Source organism: Lithobates pipiens, unplaced genomic scaffold (assembly GCF_037356315.1).
Source record: "Lithobates pipiens isolate NorthernLeopardFrog02 unplaced genomic scaffold, aLitPip1_a1.2 Scaffold_23, whole genome shotgun sequence".
In the NCBI taxonomy this organism is placed as follows: Eukaryota; Metazoa; Chordata; class Amphibia; order Anura; family Ranidae; genus Lithobates; species Lithobates pipiens.
In genome coordinates this window covers 216,439,680-216,450,712 of record NW_027507785.1, presented here as the reverse complement: position 1 = coordinate 216,450,712, position 11,033 = coordinate 216,439,680, and the positions used below count along the sequence as shown (strand labels likewise).

The 11,033-nt window shown below is 39.8% G+C and overlaps 1 protein-coding gene across 1 annotated transcript in view; it reads right to left on the bottom strand.

The window, feature by feature from the left end:
• Positions 1-4,250: 4,250 nt before the first annotated feature.
• The window catches only part of LOC143928160 (uncharacterized), an 82,424-nt gene continuing 75,641 nt past the window's right edge, over positions 4,251-11,033 (bottom strand). The window contains exon 14 of the mRNA XM_077452853.1: positions 4,251-4,435. The gene's annotated coding sequence lies outside the window, so the exon portion shown is untranslated. The remainder of the gene's footprint in view (positions 4,436-11,033) is intronic.

Below are 11,033 nucleotides of genomic sequence, written 5' to 3'. Positions count from 1 at the left end.
CGGGGTACTAGAATTCCATCTATACATGTACCCTCCCTCGTGCGCCAATTAGTCTCGCAAAAATTTAGTTTCTTTGTTTTTAATAATATCGGCAGTGTATTTTTCAATCATTTCTTTCACCTCCTTTTCTTTTTGAGCAAACACAGGTGAAGAGGCTATCGAAGTATGTTCGACAACCCATTTCTGTATCTGCTCATCAAGTAGGGAGATCTCATGTTCATACTGAGAACAGAGAATGGTGATCATTCGAGAGGCGCAAGTCTGTAAGTTAGATTCATATAGAAGTTTCAAATTGTCATAAATTTTTTTGAAATTGGGGAAAATTTGAATACGTAACCTCCAAGGTGTAATATTATGTTCCAAATATTTTTCAAAATATTTTTTGTGCCAAAAGACACACACTTTTTTCTCCACTAACCGTTGGAGTCTAAGAAATGACCTAGCTAGATCTTCTTCTTTGATGCCAGAGGTCTAGTGGGATAGCTCAATTTTGGTCATCAGACCTTCCCACACCTGTCCACAAAAGTCTGCCATGATGACGATAAACGTCTAAGCCCCAAAAAAATATATAAAGGGAAGGAAGAGAAGGAGGGGCTTGAAAAAAACAACACAACAAGAAGGCTGGGGAACAGGGATATATATTCCTAATTCAGTCACAATATCCTAGAAACAATCATATATAGATTTATACAAAAAAAATACCTACATTATTTTAATCAATAGAAGTTCAATTAGAAAACATAACAAAAAAGTAAATAAACAATAATAAAATAATAAAGGCAGTGTCACCAATCCATGAAAGATTGAACGGTGTGATACAACACCTACATAGATATTAAATAATATGGATGGGTGACAAATAGGGGTGCACTAAATGTTTTTTTTGGTGCCGAAACCAATACGAAAAATGAAAAATACACTAGGCCGAAAACCGAAACCGATACCGAAACTGACCGATACCGAAAATGACTGTTTTTAAAAAATATTTTTATACAGGAGATGGTCAGAGACTGGGGACATGGTACAGGAGATGGTCAGAGACTAGGGACATGGTATAGGAGATGGTCAGAGACTGAGGACATGGTACAGGAGGTGGTCAGAGACTGGTGACATGGTACAGGAGGTGGTCAGAGACTGGCGACATGGTACAGGAGGTGGTCAGAGACTGGCGACATGGTACAGGAGGTGATCAGAGACTGGCGACATGGTACAGGAGGTGATCAGAGACTGGCGACATGGTACAGGAGGTGGTCAGAGACTGGCGACATGGTATAGGAGGTGGTCAGAGACTCGCGACATGGTACAGGAGATGGTTAGAGACTGCGGACATGATAAAAGAGATAAGTGCAGCCAGTGATGTCCCCAGTGCAGCCAGTGATGTCCCCAGTGCAGCCAGTGATGCCCCTAGTGCAGCCAGTGATGCCCCCAGTGCAGCCAGTGATGCCCCAGTGCAGCCAGTGATCCCTCCTGTGCAGCCAGTGATGCCCCCTGTACAGCCAGTGATGCCTCCTGTGCAGCCAGTGATGCCCCCAGTGCAGCGAAGAGAGAGGAGAGCCGCCTCCGCCGTCTGGTTGAATAGAGCTCTGGGAACATCACAGCTTTAATTTCAATAGCTGTGTGCTCCCCATCACGCACCGTCACATACAGCCCCTCCCCCTTGTCCGGGCACTTTGATAGACAGATCACCCGTCCAATCTGGACGGGTGATCTGTCTATCAAAGTTCCCCTTTGGATTGGAGACTTCAGGCCACACTGACACACACCGCTGCTCTAATCAAGACCCGCTGCCTGTTTTTAACACCAGACGTGCTCTGACCTGAGCGCTGTGTCCGTCCGTCATTTACCACCGCCAGCTTTTTCTCCGCTATACAATTCTACAAATTTTTCAGTGGCTTTCCAGATCACCCCCTGCGGGTTCTGTGAGGGACCTCCATTGATGCCCTCTGTTGGGTGAACCCCCATTTCCTCACTCAAGGTCGTGAGCCTCCCATCCAGGGCGGGAGCAATTTTTCAAGGATCAGTCTCTCTCCACCTCCTGGTTCCTTTGTCGCATGCGAGGAGACAAAAGGCAGCACACAAAACCCCCCCTTCCTGTTCTCCTGAGGTCCATCATTGTTTTTAACTATGTATAATTATGGAGGCATTTATGACGTATCGAGCTTCTGATACAGGATTGATATTATATGTTTGCTGATCCATTTCCCTAAGGAAGAGTTTGAAACACTCGAAACGCGTCGGAATAGGAATATTAACCTGTATTCGGCTCTTTGTGTTTATTGTTTTTGCATCCTGTTTTTGCTTTTTGTATCCACACATTCATTCATACCCCTTCTACCATTTGGGCTTCTGTTTGCCCATATGACCACTACCCCTTTGATTTTACTTGAACTAAAATAAAAATATTTGTTTTAAAGTAAGATATTGCCTACTAAATATTTGTCCTGCACCTTTAAAGTCCCGCTGAGGCACCCTTTTCGCATCTTTTTCCTTCAATGGTACCGCTTAACATTGGATCCTTGAGAATAGGAGCTCTCACCCTTTCATGGCTGACTTTTTGTTTTTCTTGGGGTCTATATCTCTTGGGCGAGCGTGTGATTCCCCATCTGTCTGATGTCTGTGTTTGATCCACTAAGTGGCGCACGCAGACGTTAGACTTTAATTGGATGGGTTGATGTTTTGTCTCTCCTTGTGTTCTACACTGACAGACTGCTGTGCAGTACCGCGCATGCTCACGCCATGTGTACGTGCCGCCACTCATGCGTGCGCATAAGCGAGCTCTGGAATCGTATCCGTTGGCGTCACTTTGCAGTGCCGCGGTGCATGTTGCTGATGCCTAAACGGATAGGAATCAGGTGCACCTTATGGTATATAATGGGAACCAATCCTTCAGATGTTCCCTGTGGCAGCGTGCATGGTGGTGGAGATATTCTGTGGAGTGGACTGAATGGTATGTGTCCCCCTTTGTGTATTGTTATGATCCTTATGACGTGTCCATATATGAACTGTTGCCCAAAGATATGTTTCTTTATAGATCTTGTTGAATTTGGTTCCTGTCGGAAACCCTGTGTTACACTCCATCTGAATATCTCTTGAAGTCTGAACCTTAACTGAGTATACCCAATCTCTGTGATGTGATTTTGACATCATAATTTGAGATTTCTCAGATAGGTGTCTTTTTGATCACTCCCACTAGGATTAGTCCTTTGCTATGATATCTAAATCATCCTAGTAACAATTTTTTCCCTTTTTTTTGTATACATGCTGGTATTTTATATAGAATTCATACATGGCTCTAGTCTAGATGGTCTGGATTACTTTCACCTGTACCTGATTTCAGTACCCTCCTGGATAACATACTCTCTCTGCCTATTTATATGCATTACCTAGTGAAGATCATACAGGTGTGTATTAATTGAAATATCTTGAAAGCATTTTTTCTTTCCCTTTTAAAATTAACTACTTGAAGTACAATGGCTGTGCGATTGACATCTCCACCTTATGAAATTTTCAAATATCAGCTTCTATCTAAATATATGGTTCTTTTTTTCTTTCTGAAATAGTTTTTCTATGCTATTTCATTTTTCCTGGTTCCCACACTCGCCCAGGAGATTGCCTATTTTGGCCTTGAGATGCCTAGAATTCTGGTGCCAGCTTTGTGGGTGAGTTTTTTCCTTGCTCCTAATCAATCATTCTGTATTGGGTTTAATCCATGTTGAGGGGCGTACCGAGGGGTTTTATTCGATTTTACCTTCACTTATATAGATACCTGACAGTATATCATGGAGATTAGTTATCAGTTATGTATATTGTTGAATGTTAATATTATATATCTAATTCATATGCTTTTTTGAAGATCATTCTCTGACCTAATATACTCCTGAAGAAGGGGTAACCCCCCCCCCCAAAACATGTACAGTGTGGAACTGGAAGAATATTTTCTGTGTATAACAGTGCGGAATTATTATATACTTCTAATTTCTTCCAATTTGTGTCAGATAAGTGGACGCTTCACTATTAGCAGCATCCAATGTCTTGTATCTACCTATTCAAGGCATTTATATTATGTGTGTTTTTGTATAATAAATCTATATATTGTTCATATCGTACCACGAGAGTCCATGCTGCCTCCATAATAGTTTTATCTAGTAATAGGATGAAGATGCATTAACTTTTTCATAACAAGTAGTTTTTTCAAATATGTTCAGAGCACAAATGAAGAAAACTATGAGAAGAAATTAGTAACACATAGATTGATATGAAATTAATTTATTAATCAATTATTTGAAAGGCAGTAGAGACAACTTTCTAATATTAATTTAGAGAGACTTGATTTGGGAAAAAAAAGGCAAATGAAAAGAGAGTATTGATTGGATTTTCAGTATTTGATTGCATCCACATGAAGGGTCTTCTTTCCATGTCACAAAGAGAGGAGCTCCTGTAAAAGAATAATGTGATTTCAGTATTGTACATATTAGTGTTATTCTAAGTCTTTTATTTGGGGTGTGTTCTTTTAATATTAGAGGAGTTGTGATAAACTAAATACAATAATCTGTATTTGTGATTGGGTGTCATTTATACCAGGTGCTAATGGAAAACATACAGGAGTCCTGACAGAGTTGGAAGTAGTTTTTATTGACTTTTAAGGCTGGGTTCACATTAGTGCACTGTGTGACATCGCATGTAATTCACACCGCACTGCTGTGCAAATCACATGCGATGTCTGTGTGATGTGAATTCAGCCATACAGATTGTATGGCAGAATTTGCATTGAATTCGGACCAAAGTCATGTAGGACCCTTTTTTAGTCCGCACCAGAATCGAATTGCATGGGTATTCACACCCATGGGATTTGATTCACGTCTGAATTGACAGTTCACACTGCGATATTCAAACCTATCTGGGGGTGTCATTAACTTTGTATTGACACTCCCATCAGTTTGCATATGGCAGTGTGAACTGCCTGCCAGTCGGGTGCGATGTGGGAACCCACAGTGAATTCACAGGGCTTCCCGCATCACACCAATGTGAACCGAGTCTTAATCACAGCTGAATAGAACAAAGTGTTGAATTATGCACCTAGTGAAGCAAACACTGGATTGGCAGAGTGCTTATCATCCCACTGCACCTCACACACTGATGGCTGCCTAATGTATGACTAACTTCTCTCCATAGAGTGCAATGATTTGCAATAGCATCCCCCATAGGCTGGATTTATACTACTACATACTAGTCTATACTCTGCTAATACTGCTGAATTAATAGTGGATAGGTTTGGCCCCTTTGCCAGCTTCTGATTGGTTGTTGTCAACCGGAAGCGGGCGCAGGAGCACAGCACCTCCAGCTGTCATTTGAGTATCAGCAGAGTGCCCATTGTTTGATACAGGGAGAAAAGGGTCAGGTACATATGGGCTCCACTGCCCACGGGTAAATAACATTAGAGCTTGTCTATACAGACATTAAATTTTTTTACTTTTGATCTGCATCTATGATCTATAAAACAAGTAAATGCAAAAATTTAAAAGAATATTATAAATGTAATTTAGTTATGAAAAAAAAGGGTCTGAGACAAACATTGTTTTATTGGACCAAAGCCAAGCAGCTTTTACATTTTTCTTTTCTAAGGTGGATAAAAAAGAAAAATGAAAGATAGAAGCTGACTGGTTTCTATGGGCAAGGGCATCAGCTGAGATAGAACTTGTCTCAGAAACTTTTTATCAATTCTCTCTCGCTGTCTTAATTGCGCATTACTATTTCAAGAACTCCAGGTACAAACCCGGACCTTCCTTGATTAATAAATGTAATTCTATACACTAAAAGCTTGTGTTTTCGGGTGTTTGTTTTCTTCTGACAAATGTAGCAGTTTGGGAGGATTTGGATTTCCAACTGGGTCATAGGGAGCAGGGCTTACTTGTTATAGTGAATTTAGCATATCCTTTACTACTTAATCTGAACTGATATTTTTCCCTTCTAAAAGTCAATGTGGAAGCATTCAGAAGCTTCATAAAGCAAGCTAAAGGAAGGTATGAGGCAGGCCAGAAGAAACTTAAGTCTGGCCTCAAATGTAGACCATTTTTCCTGAATATACGGTACTTGAAAGCGTACTTCATTTGAAGGATGGTGAAACTTAGAAACTTGGGGCCCTTGGTAGGTGCCCAGGTTGCACCCCTTACCAACAGCACACATTTTTGTGATGACTGATTTTATTCCTAAGTATAGAATAGACAACTCATAGATATTTGTAGAAATGTTATTAGGCCTCAAAAACTTTTCTTTTCTTATAGGTTGCACTTATTCTCTGTTCTATCTAGATGGTTTTTATTTACTATAATGTGGAGGTCAACACATCAAAAAATTCCTCAAAAAAGGCAACTCTATTCTAACGGACATAGTAAGAGCACCAACAGAGTAAGACAGGCCATAGATTATGAGATTTTCGATCTACAACAATTGCTCCATTCTCCCATCAACACAGGCTGTGTGCCTCCTGTAAAACGATTGTATTCACAATATATTGTGAAAACAATGATTATTGCTAGCAGCTATAGCCACTGGCAATAATCGCTTGCAAAAAATTTTGTCATGCTGGTTGTTACATTCAGCCTGCCCATACATGGATCGAATCTTGATAGGTCCCTGCTGAACTGACTGAGATTCGATCTGTATAAAGCCGGCTTTAGTGTTTAAAAGCCATAAGGTCCTAGCAAAGAATCAAATGGTCTGTATAAAATCTGTTGAAAAAAAGGATTTTCGTGGCATGTTTGATGTGCTGATCTCCACTACCTGTTAAACTACCTGTGTTAAAAGGCACAGATCGTGAACTCCATTGCCCAGGCCCTATTGAAAAATCTTCATATTAGATGAAATGTTTGCATATGTGTTTATATTTCAATACTACTTTTAAATAGAATACCGTATATACTCGAGTATAGGTCGACTCGAATATAAGCCGAGGCCCCTAATTTACAACAAAAAAACTGGGAAAACGTATTGACTCGTGTATAAGCCGAAGATGAGACATGCAGCAGCTACTGTTACAGCTTAAAAGAGTGGAAAAGAGGGTCAACAATGCCCATCTGCAGCTGCATACCTCCCTGTGTACCTCCCTGTGTCCATTGCAGCCTACCTGTGTCCTGTGCATGCCTCCGTGTGACAATCTGCAGCCTCTGTGTCCTTCTGCAGCTCCGTGTGCCATTTTGCACCGATCAGCATAAAAACATACGGCGGCCATTCCAGGAATCAAAAGCCGCACTTCTCCTCCTCGTCTGTGACAGACGGCGGCCATTCCACTGTTCAAAAGTCGTGCCTCCCTGTCTGTGATAGGTGGAACACTCAATTTCCCAGCAGTCAGTGTTCCGCCTATCACGGACATCCGCTCATCCTCATACTACGGACGAGGATGAGAGGATGTCCGTGATAGGCGGAACACTGACTGCTGGGAAATTGAGTGTTCCGCCTATCACAGACAGGGAGGCGCAGCTTTTGAACAGTGGAATGGCCGCCGTCTGTCTGCACGACACGCTGATCAGGTAGGCAGACGGCGGTGACTCGAGTATAAGCCGAGGGGGGCACTTTCAGCCTAAAAAAAGGGGCTGAAAATCTCGGCTTATACTTGAGTATATACGGTACTTGTTTAATTTACTGTCCATGCAAATTTACGACCATGGCATTACAAAAAAAATTTTTTTGATGTACTTGGTTATAAAATAGTAAAAACAGCCAATTATAAAAAAAAAACATTCATGTATCTTTAAGCAGTTAATAAGTAAAATATTATTTGGATTTCAAAAACAAGGATCAATGGATATATTTTGCATCTCCAGATGGAATGTAAAAGATTGGCCTTACACATGCTCAGGGGCATGATTCTGGTTGAGGAAAAGAAAGCAAATCTATATTTAACTATGGACAAAAAATTGCCATCCAGAACTCTAAAAGAGATATTTCACCACTTTTAGTTTTTTTTAGCAAAGATATAAATGTTGCAGCCTAAATCTTCCACCACCCAAGAATACCCGCGGTACATCCCAAAATTAAAAAAAGACAAAGGCACGAAACACACATCCAGTGACAGGGAATAATAAATCAAACAGTGAATTATTGAACATTGAAGAAACCATAGAACATCAATACTGATTATGATGTGTGATATTTGTGTCCAATTGTAACAATCACAGTGAAGTCTGGATGGAACTTGACAGATCTGTTACAAATTTTCAAACATAAACAGACCAGGGTCACAGCTTGCAGATCATCCATATACTGTTTATTAGCAGAGAGTTTGCTTGAAAGATCCACAACGCACAAAAAAGCACTACATTCAGTAGTATAACCATAATTATATAAGATGTATATCACCGTGCAGCAACTCAAAATCACAGTAAATTATAGTCCCACATTTCTCCACACAAACAAACTTTTGATCAACTGCAAAGAACTTATGGTGCAGCGCTCCACAAGTATAAATCAGAAAAAAATATATAAATGTGTTAATAATAAGCAGTGAATAATGCATAAACTGCAAATAATTGTACTTGAATAAATTATAAATGCATAAATAACAAATAATTGTGCTCAATTGTGTTTTATATTACAATGCTGTATTAGACTTTTTTAGTGCTTTGTTGCAAATCACATCAAGAAAATGTGTGCACCATATATCTGTGCTCTAATGTACATCAATCAAAATTGTATGCTTATCACAGTCTCTTCTCGACCACAATTGCCACCTTGTTATCGTCCACATTCACCAAATATATGCAAAGTTGGACACTTACCCTCTCTGGTAGATAGCTTTGCAGCTTCTGAGGAAATCCCTGTACATAACATGTAAATCAGGGTGCTGATAGTTACGTCATTCCGTGAATGGGCGTACTTATTCTAACAACCCATCTGGAGGACAGGAATGTTGTATATGTGAATGAGCCCACTGAGCATGCCAGCTCCTTGGTATACATGTCTAGTCTGAGACTGCTACACTGTAAGTGCAATTGGATTTGTTCAATAAATAGCATTTAAACAGAGAGCATTAGATCTTCCCTTTTTTTTTTTTTAATATGCTTCTATCAACCATTGGGGAGATGGTGACATAGTAGAATAGGAGATTTGACCAGAAAGTTCTTTGCATTCCTTAACAAGAAAGCTCCATTGCTGGAGAGTGATGCTGTTCTGATCAGGCTTTTTTCGACCTCCTGTAGTTTAAGAGATTTACCAGATAGGGTAATCATCCAACTTTGCACATATTTATTGAAGGTGGAGGATAAAAAGACGGCTGAGAATAGAGTGTGAAATACATATTGTTTTGATTCATGTACAGTTGTGATTGATGAACATTGTGGTTCTTTGTGTGAAATATAGAATACATACATTTACTTGGTGTGCTATTCAACAAAGGACTGGAAATCCTAACACAACATTGTATATAGAGCTTTATTTATATTGTATACACTCATTGATTTTCTTGAGTCTAACCATAAGGCTATGTGCACAGCTACTGTTTTGTAAATGTGCGTTTCTGAATGCATTTTCTTGTTTTTGTGTGTTTTCACATGTTTTAGCACTACACGCATAGAGCAGCCCATTCATTTTAATGGGCTGCCCTACATGTGATAAACGTGTGCACTTTGACGTGTTTATCACACATTTAAAAGCATACAAAAATGAATTCCCGCTTGCCGTGTCTGGGTTTCCATTAACAATGAATGGCACCACATATGGGACACACGTTCTACGAACATGTATATTCACTGTTCGCTGAAAGCTCAGGTGTGAATGTAGCCTAAATTATTTATTGAAACAAAGTATTCATTTACCACCCCAAAGCCAAAAAAGTTGGGATGCTGTGTAAAATCTACATAAAAACAGAATGCAATGATTTGCAAATTTTATAAACCCATAATGAACATTTATAAAGTGTTGTTAAAAGAAGAGGAGATGCTACACCATGGTAAATGGGCCCTATCCAAACTTTAAAACGTGTTGCTGCCATCAATTTCAAAATTACCTTCTTTTTCGTTGTTTTTTTTTTTTAATAAAGGCACATTTTCTCAGTTTAAACATTTGGTATGTTTTCTGTTTTTTACTGTGAATAAAATATGGGTTTATGAGATATGAAAAACATTGCATTGTGTTTTTATGTAGATTTTACAGTGTCCCAACTTTTTTAGAAATGTGGTTGTACATAAAATATGGAGACAGCTGCCTGGAAGCCAGCACCACGTCCCCAGCCCTTGGTGTGATCCTAGCTGTTACTTCCCATTGCAAAGCACTCATGAACAGGCAGTTGGGAGGGGGCAGCACCGCTGAGAAGCAAGGAAGCTCCCCATTGGCACATCTCCCTCCAGTGGCCATGGATCTCTAACGCAAGCTCTCTGCCACTATATATGGAATGATCTGCAAGCTCTGAATCTGGTCTTTTCATGTGTTTTCATGAGAAAATCTGTCAGATTCCATCCGGACATTGCTATGACTGTTGCAAGTGAGCACAAGCAACACACATCATAATCAAATGGTTTTCAGATTGGTGTTTCATTATTTCTTCATTGTTTGATCATTTACTGTTTAATTTAATATTCTGTTTCATGTTCTATATTTAACATACCAAAGACGTTAGTATTTATTTTACATTTTTTACAGAGAACATAGCCTACCAGTCCAGACCCTCTGCCTGAAGTATACCTGCAATGTACCAGGCCACCTATAAACACTAGTTTTTTTACTATATAATATGTGTCCGGGGGGTTCTCTATTGAATTTTAGCCCTGGATCTCCACTGCTTCTCCTTCTGTGCCACACTACAGGTGGTCCCCGGGTTACAAACAAGATAGGGACTGTAGGTTTGTTCTTAAGTTGAATTTGTGTGTAAGTCAGAATAGATACATTTTTTAAGCAAAGCTCCAGTCCAAAAAAAGGTTTTTATGTTTTTTGGCTAGCATAGGAAAGGGTTAACTCCCCTGTAATATTTGTTTTGCTGTCTGTGCTCCTGTTCAGAAGATTTCATCTCACTTTCTTTCCCAATGACAAGTGGATTTAGAAGA